Source organism: Hyla sarda, chromosome 1, assembly GCF_029499605.1.
Source record: "Hyla sarda isolate aHylSar1 chromosome 1, aHylSar1.hap1, whole genome shotgun sequence".
NCBI lineage: Eukaryota > Metazoa > Chordata > Amphibia > Anura > Hylidae > Hyla > Hyla sarda.
This window is the reverse complement of record NC_079189.1, coordinates 408,003,449-408,019,631: the sequence shown is the minus strand read 5'-3', so window position 1 is coordinate 408,019,631 and position 16,183 is coordinate 408,003,449. Positions and strand designations below refer to the sequence as shown.

At 41.6% G+C, this 16,183-nt stretch overlaps 1 long non-coding RNA gene across 1 annotated transcript; it reads left to right on the top strand.

Moving 5' to 3' along the window:
- Nucleotides 1-4,915: 4,915 nt before the first annotated feature.
- Nucleotides 4,916-15,785, top strand: LOC130278664 (uncharacterized). Its single transcript, XR_008846004.1, has 3 exons — nucleotides 4,916-5,053; nucleotides 6,650-6,707; nucleotides 15,391-15,785. It is a non-coding gene; the product is annotated as an uncharacterized LOC130278664 (long non-coding RNA).
- Nucleotides 15,786-16,183: the final 398 nt, after the last annotated feature.

The window sequence follows — 16,183 nt, the reverse complement described above, 5'->3', positions numbered from 1 at the left end:
CAGTTAGACAGAAAATAACAACTCAACTTCAGAAGCTAATAACTATTGGAAGGATTAAGATTTTTTAATAGAAGTAATTTACAAATCTGTTTAACTTTCCGGAGCCAGTTGATATATATAAAAAAAGTTTTGGCCTGGAATACCCCTTTAATTTCAGGCACAAACAAATACAAAATAATCCCTTGTTCAGTGCGAAACTACACAAAATCTTCTCTTTCTGTACAGATGGTTTACTACCAGCCACCCAACAAAACAGTCAACAAAAATGTGTTTTTCATACAAAGAAGATGTCCCCTTTTTGAGTCTGTCCACCTCAGGTTTCCAACTCTCATCAGAGGTTCCACAAAGCCTCTCAGTGCAGTGGATACATAGTAACATAGTTCATAAGGTTGAAAAAAGACCAGAGTCTATCAAGTTCAACCTATAACCCTAATGAGTCCCTACTGAGTTAATCCAGAGGAAGGCAAAAAACCCTCATACTAGAGGTAAAAAATTCCTTCTCGACTCCAAATATGGCAGTCAGAATATATCCCTGGATCAACGTTCTGTCCCTATAAATCTAGTATTCATAACCAGCAATGTTATTATTCTCCAGAAATGCATCCAGACCCCTTTTGAGCTCTTTTACAGAGTTCACCATGATAACCCCCTCTGGCAGAGAGTTCCACAGTCTCACTGCTCTTACAGTGAAGAACCCCTGTCTGCTGGTGTAGAAACCTTCTTTCCTCCAGACGTAGAGGATGCCTCCTTGTTATGGACACAGTCCTGGGTATAAATAGATCATGGGAGAGATCTCTGTACGGTCCCCTGATATATTTATACATAGTTATTAGGTCGCCCCTAAGCCTTCTTTTTTCTAAACTAAATAACCCTAATTCTGATAATCTTTCTGGGTACTGTAGTCCTCCCATTCCCCATATTTTCCTGGTTTCCCGTCTTTGAACCCTCTCCACCTCCACTATATCTTTCTTGTACACTGGTGCCTAATACGGTACACAGTATTCTATGTGTTGTCTGACTAGTGATTTGTACAGGGGTTGAATAATTTCCTTGTCGTGGGCATCTATGCCCCTATTGATGCACCCCATGATTTTATTTGCCTTGGCAGCAGCTGCCCGACACTGGTCACTACAGCTAAATTTACTGTTAACTAAGACTCCTAAGTCCCTTTCCACGTCAGTTGTCCCAAGTGTTCTCCCATTTAATACATAATCCCAGCCCGCATTTTTCCTCCCCATGTGCATTACCTTACATTTATCAGTGTTGAACTTCATCTGCTACTTCTCAGCCCAAACCTCCAACCTATCCAGATCTATTTGTAACAGTGCACTGTCCTCTATAGAGTTTACCGCTTTACAGAGTTTAGTATCATCTGCAAAGATTGCTACTTTACTATTCAACCCCTCTACAAGGTCATTAACCTGTTAAGGACCCATGACATACCGGTACATCATGAGTCCGCTCCCGTTCTATAACGCGGGGGTTCTTTAAGCCGGGACCTGTGGCTAATAGCGCGCAGCACTGATCGTGGTGCCACGCGCTATTAACCCTTTAGACGTGGCGTCCAAAGTTGCATCCATAACCCTTTAGACGTGGCATCCATAACAGCTTACAGGACAGCCGGAGGGTCCCTACCTGCCTCCTTGCTGTCCGTTCGCCGAATGACTGCTCAGTGCCTGAGATCCAGGCATGAGCAGTCAAGTGGCAGAATCATCGATCAATGGTTTCCTACGAGAAACCATTGAACGATGTAAAAGATCCGTGTGTTCAGTGTTATATCTCCCTAAGTGCCAAAAAAAAAGATCATTTAACCCCTTCCCTAATAAAAATTTTAATCACCCCCCTTTTCCCATTCCCATTTAAAAAAAACTAAAAACTGTGTAAATAAAAATAAACATATGTGGTATTGCCGTGTGCGGAAATGTCTGAATGATAAAAATATATAATTAATTAAACCGCACGGTCAATGGCGTACGCGCAAAAAAATTCCAAAGTCCAAAATAGTGTATTTTTGGTCACTTTTTATATCATGAAAAAATGAATAAAGAGCTATCAAAAAGTCAGATCAATAAAAAAATTGTACCGCTAGAACTTCAGATCAGGGCTCAAAAAATGAGCCCTCATGCCGCCCCATACGCAGAAAAATAAAAAGGTTATAGGGGTCAGAAGATGACAATTTTAAACGTATACATTTTCTTGCATGTAGTTATGATTTTTTCCAGAAGTACAACAAAATCAAACCTACATAACTAGGGTATCATTTTAATCGTATGGACCTACAGAATAAAAAAAAAGGTGTAATTTTTACCGAAAAATTTACTATGTAGAAACAGAAGCCCCCAAAAGTTACAAAATGGCATTTTTTTTCAATTTTGTCTCACAGTAATTTTTTTTTCCGTTTCGTCGTAGATTTTTTGGTAAAATGACTGACGTCATTACAAGGTAGAATTGATGGCGCAAAAAATAAGCCATCATATGGATTTTTAGGTGCAACATTTTAAGAGTTATGATTTTTTAAATGTAAGGAGGAAAAAATGAGAAAGCAAAAACGGAAAAACCCTGGGTCCTTAAGGGGTTAATGAATATATTAAATAGAACAGGACCCAAGACTGACCCTTGTGGTACCCCACTTGTAACAGTCACCCAATTAGAATAAGTACAATTTATAACAACCTCTGTTTCCTATCACTGAGCCAGTTACTTACACACATTCTCCCCCAGCCCGATCCTTCTCATTTTATGCACCAATCTTTTATGTGGAACCGTATGAAATGCTTTGGAAAAATCCAGATTTACGACATCCAGTGATTCCTCCTGGTCCAATCTGGAGCTCACCTCCTCATAAAAGCTGATCAGGTTAGTTTAACAGGACCGATCATTCATAAAGCCATGCTGATATGGAGTCATACATATATTTTTATCAAGATACTCCAAAATAGCATCTCTTAGAAAACCCTCAGACAATTTACATACAACGAAGGTTAAACTAACAGGTCTTTAATTCCCGTGGTCACCTTTTGACCCCTTTTTAAATATTGGCCCCACATTTGCCATGCGCCAGTCCTGGGGAACAGTCCCTGTCACTATAGAGTCCCTGAATATAAAAAATAGGGGTCTGTCTATTACATTAATTCCTTTAGAACACGGGGGTGAATGCCATCTGGACCTGGTGATTTGTCTATTTAGATTTTTTGTAGGCGGCACTGTACTTCTTCCTGGGTTAGACAGGGGTCCTGTACTGGGGTGTTTACCTTATCTCACTGTATTTCACCTGCCATTTCATTTTCCTCTGTGAATACAGTGGAGAAGAATTTGTTTAATTTATTAGCTTTTTCCTGATCCCCGTTTATAATTTCCTCCATCATTTTTTAAAGGGCCTACACTTTCATTTTTGACCTTTTTGCTATTTATATAGTTAAAGAACATGTTGGGGTTAGTTTTACTCTTTTTGGCAATGAGTCTTTCTGTTTCTATTTTTGCGGCTTGTATGTTTTAGTTTTTTTTTACATATTTTACATTTTTATCTATAGCTTTTTAATGCTTCTTCACTGCTGTCCTGTTTTAGTAGTTTAAATGCTTTATTTTTGTCATTTATTGCCCCCGAACATTTTTATTCATTCATATTGGTTTTCTTTTATTTCTGACCCCTTTATTCCCATAAGGTATATATGAATTTAAAATATTCTTAAAAGTCTCCCATTTAGTGTCATTATTTTTGTTTTTGAGGACATTATCCCATTTTATATTGTTAAGAGCTTCTCTGAGTTGTTTTTGTGGCCCCTCGAGAGATTCCCTTATTGAAGAACAAGTTATAATGTATTATATTATGATCACTATTTCCTAGGTGTCCGTCTACTTGCACATTAGTTACTCTGTTAGGTCTGTTGGTTAATATTAAGTCTAGTAGGGCGCCCCCTCTGGTCGGGCCCTGCACCATTTGCGACAAATAATTGCCTTTAGCTATAGTCAGAAACTTGTTTTCTTTATGAGATTCACAGGTCTCAGTCTCCCAGTTTATATCAGGATAGTTAAAGTCCCCCATTATTATCACCTAACTTTTTCTGGAAGTCTCCCAGTCTTTTGACTGGGAGCACATGGTAAGTTAGTTTTGTCATCTGTTTACACTTGTGCTGTGCGGCGGCTATTGTCTGTGGGGTGGTGTGGCCCAGAGCCTGGGGCATTGGGACTGCTCTGCCACTGGGCCTTTTCCCTTATGAGCACTGATGTTGCGGCAGTATTGGTCGCCCAGTGCCAATTTTGCTAGGGATGTTAGGGACCCGCTATGTACAGGTGGCCGTAACATGGCTTGCGGGCTTGCACCTTATGATCATAATGTACACCAATAACCTGTTAGTTTTATATATATACTGAGAAGCTCAGGATCTTGAAAGATGTAGATTTGCGACCATGTCTTTTTTTCTCCACTGATGTGCCAGTATTAATCAGCCTTAACCGTAGAGGTCTAAAGGGGACCGCATGGGGTGTATATGTAATTTGTTTCTTTTCTGTTTATGTGTATAGTCTCTATATCATATTCATCCCATTGTATTTGATTTTTCCTACGCTATGGATGCACTTCTCGTGTATGTTATAGTGACTATATTGTTATAGATTTGCATGTTTTTGCATATATGCATGCACACCTATTTCCGCACGTGTGCATGCATGTATGCATTTCACTCTTGAGTAAATACAATTCATAACTTTTTTAAATTTGTCCATATATGTTTTTGATACGTTTTTGATGTTTCTCCTGTAATTGTTATATTACATTCCTTATTCCAAATGTTCCCTCTCCCCTCCTTATACCGATGTAACAAAATACCACTCCTATAAAACACTTACTCCCTGTTATGCCTGATGAAGCTGCTTTCCCGCAGCGAAATGTGTTGCATCTTGGGAAATAAACTACCTTGATTTTATCTGATCTCCATTCCTTTTGTATCCTGCGCCACATGGATCCGGCGTTCTCCTTGAAGCCAGACCGATTTAACCGTAGAGGTGCAGGCTTATACTGCAAGACCCACATGTTGACATCATGTGCAGAGGGAAGGTGAGTGAGAGTCGTATTTTTTTTTATTTAAAGCGGATGTATTGGGGCTTCTACCTAATGGGGGTGGGTGATTAGAAATGATCTACTGACCTACCTGGGGTGAGGAGAGAATTACCTACCTACTTGAGGCTTATTTCTAATAGAGAGGATTCCCTACATATCTACCTATCTACTGGGGTCACCTACCTTTTGGGGGAAATTAATTACCTATTAGGGAGATTCCCTACTTATATACCTGCCTACTACGGTATAGGTATCTACTTAATGGGGGGGGGGGGAATTACCTCCCTATGTGGGCGATTCTACCTAATATGGGAGATTACCCACCTACTGGGGCATTCACCTAATACGGGGAAAATTACCTACCTACTGGTGGCATCTAGCTGATGGGGGGAAGAGAGAGTTACCTAGCAGAGTAATCTACCTATCTGGGGGGAATTACCTACCTACTGTGTGTAGTTGTTTTTATTTCATAACAATATAATGGTGTTCTTTAGTTACTGCAGTATTAATATTTCATCCTGGTGTGGAGGGATTTGATAAGTACTTGAAGGATTAAGATTTTTTTTAATAGAAGTACTGTATTATTCGCCCTATATGACGCACCGGTGTATAAGACACACCCAATATATAGGTGCAAAATCTAAAAAAATAAAGATTTTGAACCCAATAGTGGTCTACAACCTGCGGACCTCCAGATGTTGCAAAACTACAACTCCCAGTATGCCCGGACAGCCGTTGGCTGTCCGGGCATGCTGAGAGTTGTAGTTTTGCAACATCTGGAGGTCCGCAGATTGAAGACCACTGCATAGGAGGTAATGCTCACGTGTCCCCGCCGATCCGGACCCGTCACTGCTGCCCTGGATGTCGCTCCATCGCTGTCGCCGTGTCCCCGTCGCTCCGGAGCGTCTCTGCTGCCGGCCGGGTATCCTCGCTCTCCGTCGCCGCCATCACGTCGTTACGCACGCCGGCGCACGTACACGACGACGTGATGACGAGGAAGGAGAGCGCCGGCCATACAGGGGATCCCTGAACGGAGAAGACACTGAGGAGGCAGGTAAGGTCCCTCCCGGTGTCCTGTAAGCACTAACCCGGCTATTCAGTCGGGCTGTTCGCGGCGGTCCCGAACAGCCCGACTGAACAGCCGGGTTAGTGTCACTTTCCCTTCAGAAGCGGTGGTCAGCTTTGATCGCCGTGTCTGAAGGGTTAATACAGGGCATCACCGCGATCGGTGATGTCCTGTATTAGCCGCGGGTCCTGGCCATGGTTGATGGCCGCAGGGACCGCCGCGATAGGGGTGTATTCGCTGTATAAGACGCTCCAACTTTTCCCCCCAGTTTTGGGGAAGAAAAAGTGCGTCTTATACGGCAAAAAATACGGTAATTTACAAATCTGTTTAAATTTCTGGACCCAGTTGATTTGAAAATAAATAAATGTTTTCCACTGGAGTACCCCTTTAACGCTTATCTGTAGGGCCCATACGTTTTTGCTTGGAAACAGTGCCGGTTTCTGTATAAAAATCCATTTTAATTACTTTTTTTTTTTTTTATTAAAAATCTCTCATTGATTTCAAATGTCATGTCACTTTTTCTATAGGGTCCCACTCTGATGCTCCCATTGAAAGCTGCAGAGGCGCGTGGTGCACTAGCAATATGTAAGTCCAAAAATATACAAGCATCGAAGGAAAAAGATTTACTTTGCTAGGATAGTAGCACATTATCCTGGCTCCATCTTAAATTAATGCCCAGAAAAGTCGTTTGCTATGTTATTATATTACTTTTCATGTATTATGGCCGACTGCGTCTGCCAGACTATTCCTTACCTGACAACTGCTAATACGATACTACCACTTTAGTTTCTGTCAAGTTTTGCTAATATTGCTGTCTGGCATTACACATAAGCCATGACACTTAATACTGCTTTAGGCTGTGAGTACATTTTTGGTGTTGCTTGGCATTGATGTGGTACACAGCTTTGTCTCCTCTCTTTCCTCCAGCTGCTGTCTGTCACAGTTTTATCTCCCCTGGGCTCCCATTGCTAATGAAGTTAAAACAGGTTGTTAAATAGACACCAATTGCTCCCAGGAACACTCTCTTCATCTGAGGTGTGAATTCCTCCCCCATCCTGGGATCTGACACTGTTTTTACAGTATTTTGATCCCTTTACTAAATCTATGCTTGAAAATCAGCTCATGTTCAAAAGTGGTGAAGAATTAGACCTGCTTTAGATACATACAGATGTGGTCTCTTGCCTTGAACTTCTCTAATCTTGCTACCTAATCTATATACATTCAAACAATGACCATTACATCTATGCAGGCAAGGCTAATATACCGGTAGCTCTCACTCTGGTCATCTTGTAAATCTATTCGCTGATATGTTATTTACCACAGTGGGTGTGCTTTATGGTATTTTCTACGAGATAAAAATGCTACAAAGGCATGTGTATGAAGCCTAAATGCACTTATATGGTGGCATTGTCTGGAAGATGCCCCACCACATATGTGTAGAAGATGACACATATGCCTGTACTAGAATCCCATTAGACACCTATTAAAAGTAAAACTATACCTTTCAAACACTTCTGATCATCAACAACTTTCTTTACCAGCTCCTACCTATAGGGTATGTTCCGACTCCGGATTTGTAGCTGAATCTCCGCTCGTGGAATTCAGCGAGCGGAGATTCAGTCTGGCAGCCAGCGGCGACGGTAGGACCGCGCGGTACTGCGCCATCACCATTGACAGCTATGCAGTGCTCGCGGACTTCCACGCAAGGAATGAACAGGTTCTTTCTTTGCGTGGAACAATTTCAGCGACAGAATTGTCTGCCGCTGAAATTCCGCAGTGTGAATTCACTTGCAAAATTCCGCTCACGGAATTCCGCAGTGTGAACATACCCTAACATATATTTAGGCCAGGTTCACACTCCGGAATTTCAGCTGGACAAAATCCGGCCAAAGATACTGAGAGCAGCTAGTACCTCTAGGACCGCATGGATATTGCCATCACCATAGACGGCAATCTCTGTGGAGCAGAAATCCGCCAGAAGTTCAATATTCTGGCAGAATTTTTAGAGCAGATTTTATTGGAAGAAAGTCTACCTCAAAAACGCTGCAGTGTTCACTCTGCAGTGGAATCCTATTGCCAGCAATGGGATTCTGCTGCACCCGAATTATCGAGAGGAATCTTTAAAAATGTTATTCCACTCAGAAATTCCGTAATGTGAACCTGGCCTTAGACATAGGGCTCAGGCACAAAGCAGAGCTGTGTCCTGCAGTGTATGGGGCTGTGTGGCTCCTGTATGATGCCGCATGATAATAAAAAAAAGAGCCATTGGGTTATATACAAACAGAGATACTCTTTTCTAAAAAAAAATTGTCAACAGAACATGCTACTTTTTTTTTTGGACAAATTTAAATAGAGTCCAACAGAAAAACCTCCATATGGAACCAAAAGCTTATGGATGTACAGTTAGGCCAATACACTTGTTTAGGCTGTGTATTATTTTGATGTCAGTCCCATGTAATTAAAATGCAGAGGTTGCATAGAGCAATAATACAGTCATGTGCATGACCTGAGCTAACAGCTTGAAAGATCCCTATGTTGTCATTAGTTCAGGTCATTAGATTCACAGTTGGGGTGGGATTTGCAACTGTGATATAGTCCCAAACATGTGCCTGCATTATGTTTAGTTGAAAATTGTAGCAGTACCCAGTTAATTTAAAGGGGTATTCCAGGCCAAAACTTTTTTTAATATTTATCAACTGGCTCCGGAAAGTTAAACAGTTTTGTAAATTACTTCTATTAAAATTTTTTAATCCTTCCAATAGTTATTAGCTTCTGAAGATGAGTTGTTGTTTTCTGTCTAACTGCTCTCTGATGACTCACGTCCCGGGAGCTGTGCAGTTCCTATGGGGATATTTTCCCATCATGCACAGCTCCCGGGACGTGACATCATCATTGAGCAATTAGACAGAAAACTTCAGAAGCTAATAACTATTGGAAGGATTAAGATTTTTTAATAGAAGTAATTTACAAATCTTGGAAACCTATAGCTTATGCCTCTAGGACCTCACCAATGGTGCATAATGGTGTGGGCAAAGATAGATATAACAGCGTTTGCTCAGAAATAGTTTTTTAATTCAGAATTTAAAATATATATAAATAAGTAAAACAGTAACAAAATATCACCTTACACTGGCACTATCTGATGAAAATCTCACTGGGCCCTAGTGAGATATCCAAAATATAAAAAAGATATGTGAATAAATTAATATTCTAATAAGTCCATAAATCTGCAGATAAAAAACAAAAATAAAATAAATCCGCAAAAGGTGTGGATAGATTTTTGGGTTTATGGCAAAATAATTGTAACATAAAGTCCATAAAAAAAAAATTAAAAAAAGTTAATGAATGGATGATACAGAGTATCTCTCACCACTGCTTCTGACTTGATGTATTGTGATGGATGAGTCGCAGCCTTGTGTTCCTCGTGTGCCCCAATAGATGGAGGGGGGCACAAGTTGGTATGTCTCCCTTAGCAGCCCCGTTGGCAGGGGGGAGCAAATGGATGTTGCGTACCGTGAGCTCTGATAGCGGAGGAGCATGCAGCAATTTCAGCGCTGGGGACCTCGTTCGCTGGCCGGTCCCCAGTGCTGAAATTGCTGCATGCTCCTCCGAAATGCGTTGCATTATTGTTAATTAAACCTGTTGGACGTTACCTTCCTTCTGTGAGTCTTGTGTCCTGTTCAGCGCCATGGATCCTGGCAAAGCGAAGCTTTGTCTCTATACTATTATACACAAATCCAGGAAGGCTGCAGTCGGAGCTCTGTCTAACTACACACCTTTACCATTGTTGTGTATGTTGGTGCACAACTCTTTTCTGTAAGCGGTATTGAATCCCCCTATATCCTATACCCCTACCATCTACGTTACTCCACAGGAAGCACCTTTGCTTTTCTCTTTGTAAGGAAAATAGACATTCCAAATAAATTATATATAGATTCACATATACAATATGTCTACTTTATGTTGGCATCATAAAGTTGACATGTTTTTACTTTTGGAAGACATCAGAGGGCTTCAAAGTTCATCAGCAATTTTCCAATTTTTCACAAAATTTTCTAAATTGGAAATTTTCAGGGACCAGTTCAGTTTTGAAGTGGATTTGAAGGGCCTTCATATTAGAAATACCCCACAAATGACCCCATTATAAAAACTACACCCCTCAAAATATTCAAAATGACATTCAGTAAGTGTGTTAACCCTTTAGGTGTTTCACATGAATAGCAGCAAAGCGAAGGAGAAAATTTAAAATCTTCATTTTTTACTCTCGCATGTTCTTGTAGACCCAGATTTAGAATTTTTACAATTGGTAAAATGTGTAACCCAATTTCTCTCCAGTAAGGAAATACCTCATATGTATATGTCAAGTGTTCGGCGGGTGCAGTAGAGGGCTCAGAAGGGAAGGAGCAACAATGGGATTTTGGAGAGTGAATTTTGCTGAAATGGTTTTTGTGGGGCATGTCGCATTTAGGAAGCCCCTATGGTGCCAGAACAGCAGAAACCCCCCCACATGGCATACCATTTTGGAAACTACACCCCTCAAGGCACGTAACAAGGGGTCCAGTGAGCCTCAACACCCCACAGGTGTTTGACGACTTTTCGATAAAGTTGGATGTGTAAATGAAAAACATTTATTTTTCACTAAAGTGCAGTTTTTTTCCCAAATTTACCATTTTTACAAAGGGTAATGGGAGAAAATGCCCTCCAAAATTTGTAATCCCATCTCTTTTGAGTATGGAAATACCCAAAGTTAGGACGTAAAATGCTCTGCGGGTGAACTACAATGCTCAGAAGAGCAGGAGTTACATTTGGCTTTTAGAAAGCAAATTTTGCTGAAATGGTTTTTGGGGGGCATGTCGCATTTGGGGAGCCCCTATAGTGCCATAACAGAAAAAAAACACATGGCATACTACTTTGGAAACTACACCCCTCAAGGAACGTAACATGGGGTACAGGGAGCCTTAACACCTTACAGGTGTTTGACGACTTTTTGTTAAAGTTGGATGTGTAAGTGAAAACATTTTTGCTGGTTATTCCCCATATTTAACATTTTTACAAAGGGTAATAGGAGAAAATGACCCCCAAAATTTGTAACCCCATTTGGAAATACCCCATGTGTGGACGTCAAGTGCTCTGCTGGCGCACTACAATGTTCAGAAGAGAAGGAGTGCCATTGGGCTTTTGGAATGAGAATTTGTTTGGAATGGAAGTCAGGGGCCATGTGCATTTACACAGCCCCCCTTGGTGCCAGAACAATGGATCCCACCATATGTGACCCCATTTTGGAAACTACACCCCACACAGAATTTAATAAGGGGTGCAGTGAGTATTTACACCCCACTGGCGTGTGACAGACCTTTGGTACAGTGGGCTGTGCAAATCAAAAATTACATTTTTCATTTTCACGGACCACTGTTCCAAAAATCTGTCAGACATCTGTGGGGCGTAAATGCTCACCGTACCCCTTATTACATTACATGAGGGGTGTAGTTTGCAAAAAGGGGTCACATGTGGTGGGGGTCCATTGTTCTGGTACTATGGGGGCTTTTTAAACACACGTGGCCTTCATTTCCGGACAAATTTTCTATCCAAAAGCCCAATGGCGCTCCTTCTCTTCTGAGCATTGTAGTGCGCTAGCAGAGCACTGTACATCCACATATGGGGTATGTTCTTACTCAGAAGAAATAGGGTAACAAATTTTTGGGGGCTTTTTTCCTATTTTCCCTTGTGAAAATGAAAAATTTAGGGTAACACCAGCACTTTAGTGAGAATGTTTTTTTTTTTTTTTCATTTTTCCATCCAACTTTAACCCCTTAAGGACGCAGGGTTTTTCAGTTTTTGCATTTTCGTTTTTTCCTCCTTACCTTTCAAAAATCATAACCCTTTCAATTTTCCACCTAAAAATCCATATTATGGCTTATTTTTTGTGTCACCAATTCAACTTTGCAGTGACATTAGTCATTTTAGCCAAAAATCCACGGCGAAACTTAAGAAAAAACGCCATTTTGTAACTTTTGCGGGCTTCCGTTTCTATGCAGTGCATATTTCGGTAAAATCATTATTCTGTAGGTCCATATGGTTAAAATGTTACCCTACTTATATAGGTTTCATTTTGTCGTACTTCTGGAAAAAATCATAACTACATGCATTATATGTTTAAAGACGTCCTCTTCTGACCCCTATAACTTTTTTATTTTTTCACATAAAGGGCGGTATGAGGGCTATTTTTTGCACCGTGATCTGAAGTTTTTGTCGGTACCATTTTTGTTTTGATCGGACTTTTTGATCACTTTTTATTCTTTTTTAATGGTATAAAAAGTGACGGAATTGTTTTACGTGTACACCATTGACCGTGCGGTTTAATTAACTATATATTTTTATAGTTTGGGCATTTACACACGCAGCGATACCACATATGTTTATCTTTATTTTTATTTAAACTGTTTTATTTTTTTATGGGAAAGGGGGGTGATTCAAACTTTTATTAGGGAAAGGGCTAAATGATCTTTATTAACACTTTTTTAAACTTTTTTTTAAAAAATGTTATAGCTCCCATAGGGGCCTATAACACTGCACACACTGATCTCTTGCACAGATCACTGGCGTGTATTAACACGCCTGTGATCAGTGTTATCGGCGCTTGACTGCTCCTGCCTGGATCTCAGGCACGGAGCAGTCATTCGCCGATCGGACACCGAGGAGGCAGGTAAGGGCCTTCCCGGTGTCCTGTAAGTTGTTCGGGACGCCGCGATTTCACCGCGGCTGTTCCGAACAGTTCGACTGAGCAGCCGGGATACTTTCACTTTCGCTTCAGACGTGGCGGTCAGCTTTGATCGCCGCGTCTGAAGGGTTAATACAGGGCATCACCGCAATCGGTGATGTCCTGTATTAGCCGCGGGTCCCGGTAGTTGATGGCCGCCGGGACCGACCCGATATGACCCGGGGTCACTGCGTGACCCCACGGCATATCGCGGGAGCCGGCGGAGGATGTGAATATACGTCCTTCGTCCTTAAGGGGTTAATGAAAATTCTTCAAACACCTGTGGGGTGTTAAGGCTCACTATACCCCTTGTTATGTTCCATGAGGGGTGTAGTTTCCAAAATGGGGTCACATATGGGTATTTATTTTTTTTGCGTCCATATCAGAACCGCTATAAAATCAGCCACCCCTGTGCAAATCACTGATTTAGGCCTCAAATGTACATAGACTCTAATGTACATAGAGTCTTGTTGTGCCCCCGCAGAGCATTTTACGCCCACATATGCGATATTTCCGTACTCAGGAGAAATTGCATTACAAATTTATGGGGTATTTTTTTCCTTTTACCGCTTATGAAAATAAAAAGTAGGGGGCAACACCAGCATGTTGGCGTACATTTTTTTTTACACTAACAGGCTGGTGTAGCCCCCAACTTTTCCTTTTCATAAGGGGTAAAAGGAGAAAAAGCCCCCCAAAATGTGTTGTGCAATTTCTCCCGAGTACGGAAATAACCCATATGTGGTCCTAAACTGTTCCCTTGAAATACGACAGTGAGAAGGCACCATGCGCATTTAAGGACTAAATTAGGGATTGCATAAGGGTGGACATAGGGGTATTCTATGCCAGTGATTCCCAAACAGGGTGCCTCCAGCTGTTGCTAAACTCCCAGCATGCCTGGACAGTCAGTGGCTGTCCGGAAATGATGGCAGTTGTTGTTTTGCAACAGCTGGAGGCTCCGTTTTGGAAACACTGCCGTACAATGCGTTTTTCATTTTTATTGGGGGGGGGGGGGGGCAGTGTAAGGGGTGTATATGTAGTGTTTTATCCTTTATTATGTGTTAGTGTAGTGTTTTTAGGGTACATTCACACAGGCGCAGGTTTACAGTGAGTTTCTCGCTAGCCGTTTGCGCTGCGGCGAAAAATTTGCCACAGCTCAAACTTGAAGCAGTAAACTCACTGTAAACCTGCCCGTGTGAATGTACCCTGTACATTCACATGGGGGAGGGGGGGGGGCAAACCTCCAGCTGTTTCAAAACTACAGCTCCCAGCATGTACTGACAGACCATGCATGCTGGGAGTTGTACTTTTGCAACAGCTGGAGGCACACTGGTTGGAAAACCTTCAGTTAGGTTCTTTTACCTAAATCAGTATTTTCCAAGCAGTGTGCCTCCAGCTGTTGCAAAACTACAACTCCCAGCATGTACTGATTGCCGAAGGGCATGCTGGGAGATGTAGTAATGCAACAGCTGGAGGTACACAACTACAACTCCCAGCATGCCGAGACAGCTGTTTTCTGTTTGGGCATGCTGGGATTTGCAGTTTTGCAACATCTGGAGGGCTACAGTTTAGAGACCACTGTATAGTGGTCTCAAACTGTAGCCCTCCAGATGTTGCTAGGCAACTCACCGACATCCGTAGGATCCAAGGAGCCGCATCGCCGTCCTCTTCTGTCGCCGATCACCCCCGCCGATCGAACAACCAATAGCTGGGATCGGAGGGGTGGCACCCCTGCCACCTCACTCCTATCCCTTCAGGGGATCGTTGGTTTCTTGGACAACCCCGATCCCCCTTATTTTCCGGGCAACCGGAGACCCGTATGACCCGGAATCGCTGCAAATCGCTGGTGTGAATGCACCAGCAAATTGCAGCGATCGCCGGAATGGGGGGTGTCTCAGGACCCCCCTGGGCATTTGCACGGTGGGGACCGAAATTCCCACGGACGTATGCATACGTCCTTGGTCCTTAAGTACCAGGGAGCTTGGACGTACTCGTACGTCCGTGGTCCTTAAGGGGTTAAAAAAGTCCTGGGCTACAATGATATTTTGTTATATGACTCCTAATGGCATAAAAACAAAACAGAAGCTGGGCTCACAGGGGGCTATCGGATCGCTAATGTCCAGGTTTGGAATATGGTGAAAGGAAATAAGTTGGAGGAGACCTGAAGTACAGTGACTCTGGAGAGTAGGGGAAAAAAGCAACGGGAATTTCAGGCATGTGAAGTGTAGAGACCCTCATTGCAAATTGCAGCAGGTACATCATTTCCCAGTTAGCAGAGGAGACCATCATAATAAAAAAAAATATTAAATGCAAAAAGATTTGCAAATAATAATAAAATTTTATTGTATATAATGCATATTTTAAGACAAGCCTTTAATTCCTGAAATTAGATATTCACAGGTCCTAGAATTTTATTTGGCTCATAATTATTTTATTTTTAAGTACTCTTCATAGTAATCATTTAGAAATAAATATATAATTTATATGTTAATAAAGATTCATATTTTTCAACAGGTCACCTGTATTGTAGCAAAGAATACATCCAGTGATGCGTCGGCGGCAGGGTATATTTTTTAAACTCCTGGGCAACTTCAGAGCCTGGGACTTGCCCTCAGACTATCGCAATCTGGATACGTATTTGTTGGAAGTCCCAGGCAAGTCAATGGGATGTATGCTTTCAAGCTAGTTTTTAGTAGAGTAACTTAACAGCTATAAACAGTTTTAAAGCAGTACAATAATAAAGCAATATCAAAAAGTGTACAGAACTAGTACAAGTAACATGGTGCACAAAAGAAGGCGCTCTACGGCAACCAGTAGTGTCAATCAAGAAGCAGACAAGCCACTTTTCCCACGAAGATAAACACATCTAAACCTTTATGTGAAATAAAAAATATTAGTAAACACAAGTAATTATCAGAAATCAATTTTTTTGAAAGGCGGCCGTACTAATATATGCTGGATGCCCTCTTGTCTTTTCCTTGTTGCCATGGGATACGTCCTGTAGGCAGTTTCCTGTTCTGGTCAGGTATGCTCTGTTGCTCAGTTCTCTTCACACACTGTGAATATACAGCCAAATAGACTGTAGCATATACATCTGATACAATGCATGAGGTTTACTTGCATACTTATGTATGAGGAATTCTGGCTGAATATTCACTGGCCATTATACAGGGTGGGCCATTTATATGGATACATCTTAATAAAATGGGAATGGTTGGTGATATTAACTTCATGTTTGTGGCACATTAGTATATGTGAGGGGGGAAACTTTTCAAGATGGGTGGTGACCATGGTGGCCATTTTGAAG